General features: G+C 43.1%; 1 long non-coding RNA gene across 2 annotated transcripts in view; it reads right to left on the reverse strand.

Annotated features, from left to right (window-relative positions):
• LOC309387878 overlaps nucleotides 1-12,442 on the reverse strand; it is a 92,901-nt gene extending 80,459 nt beyond the window's left edge. Inside the window, exons 1-2 of one of the 2 annotated variants that reach the window (XR_014174679.1) lie at nucleotides 12,309-12,419; nucleotides 5,535-5,665 (exon numbers count right to left, since the gene is read on the reverse strand). This is a non-coding gene — a long non-coding RNA (uncharacterized lncRNA). Of the gene's footprint in view, nucleotides 1-5,534; nucleotides 5,666-12,308 lie in introns of both variants that reach the window. The other variant, XR_014174678.1, reaches the window with a different exon arrangement.
• Nucleotides 12,443-12,695: the final 253 nt, after the last annotated feature.

Here is a 12,695-nt window from a genome sequence, read left to right on the forward strand (position 1 = left end):
TGTCCTTCTCCTAGTTTATGATTATTCAAGAGACATTATATGCATTGTGGCCTCTCAGCGGCCAGGGGAGCTGGCAGCATATTTGGACAGTGAGGAGGTTGGGGAGGAACGTGAGCCAGTCCTGGAGTCTGGGGAAGGCTCTGATGAGGGCTCTGTGTCAGAGGCAGAGAGGGGGCCAGAGCTGTATGCCAGTTATTAAATGCCTTCAAAGTCAGACATCAGTGAGGCAGACAAACAGCTAGAGCCTGTTCCCAGTGTGTGCATGTACAGAGTTGCCAGACGAAGGGAACAGCTAAAGAACAGAGGTCAACTTGGGAGTAAGGCCAGAGGTGGACAATGAAGGGCCCCTCCCAGAGGAACTAAAAGATGAACGAAAGGGGAGTGGAGTTACAGGAGACAATTAGTTTGCTTAATTGGCTTGGGACTCTCCGAGACTCCTGGTCAGGTTTTGCAGATATCGGCCTGGTAGCTTTTCAAGCCAGATAAGGTCTGTGACTGTAAATCTCCCTTGAAAGACTTTGCTGGATGTGAATGAGCAGAATTCACGATAAATTAATAAAGGTTTTTTTTTGTCGGGACCAGGAGTTTGCTTCATGCTCTTGGGAAGCCAAGGTCAGAACAGGTAGCCATTTACTTTACTCTCACTTTGTATTAACATGAAGTTGATTTAGCAATTGTGGAATCATAGCAACAACCATGGTAGGAATGGGAGTTTCCTGTGCAAGTTCATGTACTCCGTCCCATATTTTGAATATGCAAATACTGCATTCAAGATATCTGTTAATCTTACTTGCTCTCTGGGACATAATTCTGCAGCAAAGGGCTCATCCATATGCCTTACTCTAGTTCCAAGATGGCCTGCTTACTATTTGCTTCAGCCAAGCAAGAAAGTAGTGTTTTTCCTTAGAAAATAGAACCAACCTTCCTCTATGCCAGGGGTGTCCAAACTTGGGAACTTTAAGACTTGTGGACTTCAACTCCCAGAATTCCCCAGCCAGCATGGGAATTTTGAGAGTTGAAGTCCACAAGTCTTAAAGTTCCCAAGTTTGGACACCCCTGCTCTATGGGAATTTTCAGGGGGAAAGGGCAGTGACCAGCAGTGTTCCAATTGGACTGCAGCAAAACTGACCCATCCCATTCAGCCCTGGGATTCTGCTTGACTGCTGGAGAAACCAGAATCTTCTTCTTAAGTAAAGCTTCTTTTATTCGTCCAGAGGAATATCAGTTTTGACAAGGATGTTGTATTTAGCGGTTGTCTTCAAAAAGATTGCCTGCCTGCCTCTGCCACTGCTAAACACCCTGGCAAGATTCCTGCTGCAGTTTGAGGGGCAAGGAATAAAGAACGATAGGTTAGGTTTGGTTTTTGTTTTACCTTTCCTGCTCTTCGTTATCCTTCCTGCACCTTTCTTTACCTACATACCAGAGAAGGGTTGCTTCCAGTTCACACCGGTTCGGGCGAACCGGTAATGGAAATTGGGACTGGGTCACCGAACCGGTAGGGACAACAGGCTGGCCAAGTCCCCGAACCGGTTCCCCGGTTGCCAGCTTCTTTTTTAGTCATTTTTTCATGTTATGCGCATGCACAGAACAATTTTAGTCAACTGCGCATTCGTGCGAAGCGAACCAGCAACAACCCACTCCTGCTACATACTGGCTGATAATAGCAACAGCACTTAGACTTATATACCGCTTCACAGTGCTTTTACAGCCCTCTCTAAGCAGTTTATAGGGTCATCCTATTGCCCCCAACAATCTGGGTCCTTATTTTACCAACCTTGGAAGGATGGAAAGCTAAGTCAACCTTAAGCTGGTCAGGATCAAACTGCCGAACTGCAGTGAATCGGCAGTCAGCAGACGTAGCCTGCAGTCCTGCATTTTAACCACTGTGCCACCACAGCTTGTAATAAGCACTATTATTACTCCTAAGATCATCAGTAGCATCAGCAGCAGGTCACCAACATACCTGTGTCAAGTGCAAATCTTTCCAAGGACTGTGGTGAACTACCTTTCATACAGCAGCTTCTAACGTATTTGTGTCAATTCCAATATTTCAAATGCAAATATTGTTACCAACGATGTCTATTTATTCTTACACACTAGTTTCTTTCTTGTTTCACACCTTTAGATAAAATCTTGCCAGACTGAGAACTCTATTACCCGCATCTACAATAAGCTGTGAACTATTAGGGAGGGACTAATGGAATGAATGACTATCAAAAGCCAGTTTGAGAAGGCTTTCTGCAGGTGTCAACCTCTATATCGCTTGCTTGCTATCGGCAGCCATAGTAACGGGGAGGGAGGGGGTTCATGGTATTTGGGAGGGGAATCGTGCTGGTGGACACATCTCGAAAGAGGGAGTTTTGTTCTCACCATCTTCTGTGCATGCTGAAGGCTCGTGTTTGGGTTTGGTCAAGGCCAACCATTCCTGAATACCAGCTGAATGAGGCCATCTGAAGATGCACCCCACATGACACCCTTGGGGGTTGGAGATTGGACATTAGGCCAGGGTAATTGGGGGGAGGGATTTGGGTAAACATTTGATATGCACCAGTTCGCACCATTTTGCCTCAGATCTTGCTTCACTTTCACTGTTTTCATTTCATACCCAGTAAAAGTACCTTTTTTCTAAATCAATGGAGTTGGAGGTTTCCTTTCTTGGATATTGAAGGAGGCATGCCTGACAGCAGGAATAAAATAAAAACAAAATGAACGCTCTGCCTGGTTTGTTTAGTTTAATCTAAGAACTGGGTTTAAATAAATTTAAGGAGGTTGTTAGAAGAGTAGATGTTGTTTATGGATTACAGGTAGTCCTCGACTTACAACAGTTCATTTAGTGACCGTTCAAAGTTACAACAGCTGTGAAAAATGTGACCTATGGCTGTTTTTCATATTTACAGCCAGTGCAGCATCCCCTTGGTCACATGATCAAATTCAGACTGACTCATATTTATGACGATTGCAGTGTCCCAGGTTCATGTGATCCCCTTTTGTGATCTTCTGATAAGCAAAATCAATGGGGAAGCCAGATTCACTTAACAACCATGTTACTAACTTAATAACTACAGTGATTCACTTAACAACTATGGCAAGAAAGATCGTAAAATGGGACAAAATTCATGTAACCAACATCTTGCTTAGCAACTGACATTTTGGGCTCAGTTGTGGCTGTAAATTGAGGATTACCTGTATTTACGTTTTGTAAACATTTCTTCTGCAACTCCTCTACTACAGGGTATCTATATAATGCAACCTTAAATTCTCTAGAAAGAGTGCAGAGAAGAGTAACAAAGATGATTAGGGGACTGGAGGCTAAAACATATGAAGAACGGTTGCAGGAACTGGATATGTCTAGTTTAATAGAAAGAAGGACTAGGGGAGACATGATAGCAGTGTTCCAATATCTCAGGGGTTGCCACAAAGAAGAGGGAGTCAAACTATTCTCCAAAGCACCTGAGGGCAGGACAAGAAACAATAGGTGGAAACTACTGTATTTTCCGGAGTATAAGACGCACCAAGATTTTGAAGAGGCAAATTTTAAAAAAAGTTTTTGCACTCTGCAGACCTCTCAAAAACGGGCCATTTTTCACAAATATGGGCCCGTTTTTTGACAAAAAAGAGCATGCATAGCCTTTAGGAGGCTTATAGAGTGTTCCTGGGGGCTGGAGGGCAAAAATGAGCGAAAAACAGTCTGTTTTTCGCTCATTTTTGCCCTCCCTAGCCCCTAGCACTCTGGAAGCCTCTTAAAGGCTATGCATGGCCATTTTTGCAAGAAAATTTTGGTAGTTTCCACACTAGTGGTAGAAATCCCTCCAAATCTCACAATTTTTACAATATTAAAAACAACGTGTAAAAGATAAACAAAAACAAAATCATGTGTTCAATCATCTTTTCCTTTGTCACTTTCTAGTATATCAACAATTACAAATATTTCAAATACATTTATTTGTGTGACCTGAGCCTTTTCGATATTGCTCCTTCCTCCCTGTCCCCAGGTGGGGCCACAGCCCCCCCCCCCTCCTTCATATCTTGTACCTTGCTACCCTTTTCACTACCTTCCCTGTGTTCGTCCTCTAGGAGAGAAAAGTGTTTTTTTTAATGAAGGCTTCAGCCTCCTGCACTGTATTAATTTTAATTCTATTTCCCTCTCAAAAGATCAACATTCCTTCTGGCAATAGCCATCTAAACCAAACTCCTTTATTGTATAATTTATTTGATAAAGAGGAATACTTCCTCCTTCTTTCTCTTATCTTTTTTGGAATTTGCTTAAGAATAGTGATTTCTTCATCTTTATATTTTAGTGGTCCCTCCCTTTGGGCCCCAAGCACCTCATCCCTTGTGGTCCTCCTGAGAAATTTAACATGTACCTCCCTTGGAACATTATGACTTCTAGCATATGCTGAATTAATCCTGTAAACCAGATCCATATCCCACCACAACTGTTCTTTATTTCTCTTAATGTATTCTGCTAAAATTGTACTCAACACTGGAAGTTTTTAAGAAGAGGTTGGATAATCATTTGCCTGAAGTGGTGTAGGGTTTCCTGCCTAAGCAGGTGGTTGGACTAGAAGACTTCCAAGGTCCCTTCCAACTCTGTTATTCTATTCTATTCTATTCTATTCTATTCTATTCTACTCTACTCTACTCTACTCTACTCTACTCTACTCTACTCTAAATAAATAAATATGTATGAGCCTTTTTAACAGCCTGCTTTGATGCTCTCCCACCATTCCACTGGCAGGAAGATTTCATGGGTCTTCTTATTTTCAGAGAATTTGTCCTTGTGGATCCAGGGAGGTAGAAGCTCTTGCTCATGTCCTCCTATGGAGTCCTTTTTATGATGCACCAAGATGTGCTGTGATTGCCCCAGTCATTTTCAAGTACGAGGGTCATACTAATAAATTTTATGTTTCTTATTTTTAAGGAATGCTAATCCTCCACTCACTTATCAAATATGGTCACCAAGTTATGCAACTGCGTAAAACTTTAAATTGGATATGTCATTTTATTGTTCTATTATTTTTTGCCCTTTACCAATAACAAACTGTTGCATCAAACTATCTTTTTTCCCTGTAAAGGTTGGTCAAAGACTGTAATAAAGATATATGATTTCGTTTGAACATTTATTTCCCTTGTAAAAGTAAAAATAATCCATTTTACACCTTTTGTTAAGAAAAGACGGGTTTGCCTTTTTTTGTTTTAATAGCAACCAGAAAATTAGGCCATCTATTTTGCTGTACAGAAAATGAGCTTCCTGCTTTCTCATTTTGTTCTTTTCTACAGACTTACACTAAGTTTCTATTGGGCACCTTTCTTTCTTTCTTTCTTTCTTTCTTTCTTTCTTTCTTTCTTCTTTCTTTCTTTCTTTCTTTCTTTCTTTCTTTCTTTCTTTTTCTTTCTTTCTTTCTTTCTTTCCAGGAGAGTGGGGTTGTTATCTAACTGCTTTCAATTTAGAATTCAACATTTGTTTTATGCTGTTTGACAGAATTATCTGGTTACCTCTTACAAACTGTGCACAACTTCTTAATCAGACTAACCATAATTGGAAATGCTTTTCCAAACCCAGAAGAATATTTTCCTGTTGCAATATTTGGAGGCTGTCCTTGTTTGATGGTGAAAGTTTGATCTTCCACTCAAGTGAAATAATCCTGGTGACACACATACACACCTAGAGAGAGAGATGGATGGAGAAGGAGGAGGGGAGAGAGAGAGAGAGAGAGAGAGAGAGAGAGAGAGGGAGGGAGGAGAGAGAGAGAGAGAGAGAGAGAGAGAGAGAGAGAGAGAGAGAGAGAGAGAGAGAGAGAGAGAAAATATATTATTATGATTCAGCCTTTGATTTCTGCTTATATGTGGAGGAACAGAGGTGGGAGGCTCCTGAATTCAGTTAGGTTTGGACCTCTATCCTGTTATTTCTGCATCCATTTTACCGTGCCGTTTGGCTCTCTCCTATCGGGTACTTAATTGCCAACATATCAGCAGGCTGTGTGGGAGGCAAGCCCATCAATCTTATTCAGGGAACATGAACCTTTGATGAAAGGTTATAGGGTTAACTTTCTACCACTCTCTATGCCATGGTTGGAAGGCAAAAGAGGGAGGGGGAATTGCAACGGCTGAATTTCTTAAGCTTTACACATGGACCGTCTCTCCAATGCCATGGCCCTTCAACCTGATGGAGGTATGTGAGCCATAAAGCTGCCTAAGAGCAAACAAGCTCTGAAAAGTGAAGTCAAGCGGTTAATGGGGGAATGGGGGAAAAAAACTAGAGGAGGCAGGATTTCCTTGACACAATTCTCCGCAATCATCCAATTCATTCCCCTCCTTCTTTCTGCCAGCTGATGCCCAACGTATGCTTTGCTAAGATGCAACAGCAGGAGAACAGATGTAGGTTTGATTCTTCCCTGTTTAAGGCAGAAGATTCCCAGCCAGTGGCGAGAGCCTTACTGGCGGAACCCAGCAGTTCCCTCCTAGTAGGAATATTCATCAAACACTCTCAACAATGTTCTCAATATTCATCAAACACTCTCAACAAGAATTCATAGGTCGGACATAGTCCTCCAGACGGGAGGAGAATGGCTGCAGTTTCATTTCCATTTTAAAGCAAATGCTTCTTATTCACACTTCCAGAGGTGGGTTACCACTGGTTCAGCCGGTTCGGATGAGTAGGTAGTAACTTGGCCTGCCACGCCCCTGAATCAGTTCTATTGAAAGCGCTGCCATCTTGATTTTCGCGTCTGAGCGTGCACAGAACAATTTTCATTGCAAAAAATGTATTTTTTTTCCTTTTCCAACATTGTGCGCAGAACCTTTAGGTGCAAATGTGCATGCGCACGGAACGGCAGTAATGCTGGCAGCAATCCACCTCTGCACACTGAAACCTGGAAAGAGCAACATGCCAACACCTTCTTCCTTTTCTGTGCTTTGCATAATCCCTCCTTTCTTCCTAGGGCAGAGAGAAAGTGACTGGCCCAAAGTCATCCAGTTGACTTTGTACCTAAAATGGAACTAGAACTCACGATCTCCTGATTTCTTGCCTGGTGTCTTAACTACTGCTGGCTTGATTTTATAAGTAGGCAAAAAACCCAAGTATACTAGACACAATTCTTATTCTTGTTTTATATTCAAGTATATAACATGGATTACAGATTTATTTCCCCCTGAGCTGTCTTTGTACAAAGTTCTCGAATGCTTTATTACAATTATACATACGTATAACCTAAAGCAGGGGTGTCAAACTGGATTTCACTGAGGGCCACATCAGGGTTGTGTTTGACCTGGGGGGGGGGGATCATAGTTAGGGGCATGGCCAGCTCGTCAGTCGTCGAGGCTCCATTTTCAGCCATGATGGCCTTCTGCAACCCTCTGCCAGCAAAAACAGAGCTCTGTTTTTGCTGGCAGAGGCACTGCAGGCCAGTCCGTTGTTTCCAGGGTGGCCCTGTGGGCCAGATCTAAGCACCACATCGGCTGGATCCAGCCCAAGGGGCCTTGAGTTTGATACCCCTGACCTAAAGACTCTGAGCTAGTATTGGAGAGAAAAGTTTACATAGATGTTAAAGCTGGTGCTGTTATGAATGTTCTCTACTGTGTTTCCCCGAAAATATGACATGTCCTGAAAATAAGGCCATGCTATATTTTTGGGTGGGCAAAAATATAAGCCCTCCCCCAAAAATAAGACCCTTGAACAGACACACCCCAGCCAGGCAGAGTGCCACTCAGTGACCTAGCGGTATCCTGAAGGCACCAAGCCGTGGGAACCGGGGGGACAAAGGATACCTTCAGAATACTGCTAGGTCGGTGAGTGGCATTGTGCCCAGCTGGAGAGGGGGGTTGCCAGATGGCTGCTCTCTTGTGAGCAGGCTCCTGAAGAGCCAGGCACAGCCTCAGGGGCAAACCACTGTGTTGTGCTGTAGCAGCAGCGCAACACAGTAGCCATGAGGTGACCACGCTCATGAGCAGCCTCCCAGCTAGGCAAAGCGCCATTCACTGACCTAGGGGTATCCCGAAGGCACCAAGCCGCTTGAGCACCTGTTCCCTACTGTTCCCCAAGTGCCTGTTCTGCTCCCCGCTCGCATGCCTCCCATCTTCATCATGCCCTGGCCCAGCTCTCCCTGCAGGGCCAGGGCACTGCCTCCGCTGCCGCCCCTACTCTGTCCTGGCACAGTCTTTCAGTAGCCGGCCCACAACCATAAAGCGAATTCCCAGAGTGGCCACTGCCGGAAGACTCGGCAGCCGATCTCCAGACTTTGAAAGCTGGAGAAAAAGCCATGCTGGTATGACGGTGGTGGCAGCGGTGCCCTGGCCCTGCAGGAGAGCTGGGCCAGGGCATGGTGAGGCTGGGAGGCATGCGAGCAGGGAGCAAAACAGGCACTCATGCAACCTCCCTCTCCAGCCATGCAGAGCGCCATTCACTGACCTGGGGATATTCCGACAGCACCAAACCGTGGGAGTCTAGAGATGGGGAACAGGCGCTCACATGCCTTGGTGCCTTCAGGATACCCCTAGGTCAGTGAATGGCGTTGTGCCCAGCTGGAAAGGGGGTTTGTCGGGTGGGTGCTCATGAGCGTGGTCATCTCATGGTTGGTGTGTTGTGTTGCTGCGGCTGTGCCCGGCTCTTTGGGAGCCCGCTCGTAAGAGAGCAGCCTCCCAGCAACCCCAAAACAATAAGCACTTCCCCGATAATAAGGCCCAAGCCATATTTGGGGGGGGGGGGTCAAAAGAAAATAAGACCCTGTCTTATTTTCGGAGAAACACAGTAGGAGTTAGTGCTAATGGGAAATTTTCATCATAACCATTCTGAACTGTAAACGCTTAGGCCCAAATGTAGACTGGTACCCTACAATAGTAGATAATCCAACTTTAGAAAGCCAGGGAATCACTGTGTATCCCTCACACCCACCTTCATTATTAACTGCAACAGAGTCAAAGAAAGGTTACTCCAGGGGTGTCCAAACTTGGCAACTTTAAGACTTGTGGACTTCAACTCCCAGAATTCCCCAGCCAGCAGCTGGCTGGGGAATTCTGGGAGTTGAAGTCCACAAGTTTTAAAGTTGCCAAGTTTGGACACCCCTGGGTTACTCTAATGAAGAGGCCCCCAACCTTTGGGGCATCAGGGACTGGTTCCGTGGAGAGAGGTTTTTCCGCAGACCGGAAGGGGTGTGGTTTCGTGTACTGCCTCCATCCAGCAGATGGGGCTTCACTTGTTTGTGTGACCCGATTTCTGGCATATCGCTGCCCTGTGCCAGTCCACAGACTGGGGGTTAGGGATCCCAGCTTTAATGCTACAAACTGGTTGATCTGCAGACAAAGAGTTAACTTGGAGATCATATAAAGAACACTGCAACTGGGTATGTCTAATTTAATTAAAAGAAGCACCATGGCTGTGATGGTGAATCTGCGGGCACGTGAGGCCTTGCTCTAGCTCACTCCAGCGCACTCTGGGAGGACGTTTTTGGCCTCCGGAGAGCCTCCGGGGGGCAGGAGGCCATTTTCACCCTCCCTGGGCTCCTAGAAAGCCTCTGGAGTTTGGAGAGGGTGAAAAACCGACCTACGGGGACCACCAGAAATTGGGAAATGGGCCATTTGATAGCAGTGTTCCAATATCTCAGGGGCTGCCACAAAGAAGAGGGAGTCAAGCTATTCTCCAACGCATTAGAGGACAGGACAAGAAGAAATGGATGGAAACTAATCAAGGAGAGAAGCAACTTAGAACTAAGGAGAAATTTCTTGACAGTTAGAACAATTAACCAGTGCCTCTAGAAGTTGTGAATGCTCCGACAGTGGCAGTGTCACTGTGTTAATTGGTTTGTCAACTTGAGTTTATATTCTGAGTTATACAGTAGAAATTGTTTCTTATCTGACAATGATTAATGCGCATGTCTCATAATACATCACACATTCTTTACTTTCCTTCTGATCTTCCGTTCGTCTGCCGAAGGAGGTGGGCAACATAACTCTTGCCAAAATGTAAGATTTAGATAGTAAGATTTGTATTTTATTTTATTTCATATTAAGGTTGTTCCTTAAAATACGTTCTCGGGTTTTATTTTTCTGCTTATCTGGAAATATGCTGTTTGGAAGGCCGACGATTCACACCTCATTAATTCAAGGGGGGGAGGAACTCTCCCTCCTTCACAGGCAGTTTTTAAGAAGATGTTGGATAACCATTTGTCTGAAGTGGTGTAGGATTTCCTGCCTAAGCAGGGAGATAGACACGACTTCCAAGGTCCCTTCCACTCTGTTATGATCAATATAACTGTTAAATTATCTGCATTTACTGCATAAACTAGAGACAAGGGTTATCTCAAATAACATTCTAGCAGAACAAGCTGGCTTTGACCACTCAACATTAGATAACTCCTTTTTACTGAATGAAAAATAAATGCTGTTTTGTTGTGTATAGGATTCCATTGGCAAGAATGGGCTTTTGTTTAAACTAGCCAGCTTCAGTATCAGTCAGTACTATTACTAATACAGACATACAAAAAAAATATTCATCTGAATTTTTCACGTAATATCTGAACATATCCCAGTTTCTTTTGTTATCAGACAGAACTGCACTGCGATCTTTTAATTTATTCATAAATGATACCATTAGAGAGAAGAAAGAAGAACCTTTCCCTTCAATCGGTCTACATTCTCATATCTCAGTCCAGGTTAGTTTGAACAGAGGAAAGATGGATAACCTTAGAGGCAGAACTGGGTGCAACCCCTAGTAATCTTGAGTATGATTCTTTGACAGCTTTAACTGTGGTATCAGCTTGTAACTTTTTAATATTATTCAAGGGAGGAATTTTTAAACATGTGACTGGAGAGTGTTCACTTATATTAATTGGTAATAGGTTTAACTATACGTGAAATATAAAAATACATCAAATGTTCTTAGAATAGAATAGAATAGAATAGAATAGAATAGAATAGAATAGAATAGAAGTCTTTATTGGCCAAGTGTGATTGAACACACAAGGAATTTGTCTTTGGTGCATATGCTTTCAGTGTACATAGACAGGATACATTCGTCAAGAATCATAAGGTACAATACTTAATGATAACCATAGGGTACAAATAAGCAATTAGGAAACAATCAATATCAATATAAATCGTAAGGATACAATCAACAAAGTTACCGTCCTGCAGTCATAAGTGGGAGGAGATGGATGATAGGAACGAGGAGAAGACTAATAGTAATAGTAATGCAGCCTTAGTGAATGTTTGACAGTGGTGAGGGAATTATTTGTTTAGCAGAGTGATGGCATTCGGGGAAAAAACTGTTCTTGTGTCTAGTTGTCTTGGTGTGCAGTGCTCAGTAGTGTCGTTTTGTGAGTAGAAGTTGAAACAATTTATGTCCAGGATGTGAGGGGTCTGTAAATATTTTCACAGCCCTCTTTTTGACTGTGCAATGTACAAGTCCTCAATGGATCCCCACCTCATTTTGGGAGAGGGGGAATGCAGTCTTTAATTTATCACTCAAAGGCCACGGGTAGCCTTGAGTCCAAAACATTTGTGTATTCTTGGTATGGATTATTTCTGACTCTTGGTAAATACTAACCAGGAGAATCATTAATGATTAATTACAAACAACAAAAATGATGGGTTTGGGTCAAAGTAGCTCCAAGTATAAGTAGAGAATTGATTATCATTTCATCACATCAAACTCTAAATATCATTACCTAGGCAAATTCTTTTCATTGTCTGGAAGATGGCTTGCACATTAGAAGGCCAAGAAGGTAAATACTAATCAGCAAATAAGACAGATCATAAATTTGGCACACAGAATGGGATAATCGAATACAGCCTGTTGTTTGTCTGTATGTTTGTATATACATACAGAAGAAGAGAGTGTGCAAATTAAACAAATTGCCTGTTTAATTTTTCACTTTAATGTCATGTCTTGAAGTATTTTGCAGCAGGCTTATGAATAGTGATGCATTCAAGGTCTGGACTGATGGAATAGTTTTTTACCCATCATATTTTTCCTGTTCAAATAATTGTAATTGTTCAAATGCATTGTATAACAATCCAACTTGCCTATGGTTTTGAAGAGCGGGAGCACCCCATGCTTAGTGGACCATAAAAGCCAGTTTAAATGTGTACATTATCTGAAACAGATCCTCTTGTGTGAAGGCAAGAATCCTTGCAATGAGCCTGAATGCACCAAGGGCCTTCAGCATGATCTCCTCGCACACACATCCTGGAAAGCCCTTACAACCACAGGCGATAGATGGTATCATATCTCTGTTCTCATGCAGTTAACTCCATGCTTAGGAATCTCATTCAGATCAAGTTTATTATCAGGCATTCTTAATAGCAAAACTTACAGTTCAGTGTTAAGATACTTCTGACTTTCCATAATCTGCCCCATCACGTGGTGTAAAAAGATGATGATTTCACTCCAGTGTTGAGCGGAGATACAAACACTACTACTCTAGTTCACAGAGGCATTTAAACTGACCAGCTATAAACTTTGCACGCAGGCAGAATGCCCCAGTAGCCAATCAGAAACACAGATGTGATCACATGTCATGGAACTACATTTCCCATAAGGCAGTCTCTGCCTATATTTCCCACGAGGTAGTTTCTTAAAGGAGATGGTTCTTAATTCCTATACTAGCTATATACTGCTGGCTATATTCTGCTGGGGCAGCACAATCCCCCTTCAGGTGTGCAGAGTTATACATTGGGGAAACAAAACAACCATTTCACAA

This window comes from Natrix helvetica (genome assembly GCF_964273705.1).
Source record: "Natrix helvetica genome assembly, chromosome: 2".
In the NCBI taxonomy this organism is placed as follows: Eukaryota; Metazoa; Chordata; class Lepidosauria; order Squamata; family Natricidae; genus Natrix; species Natrix helvetica.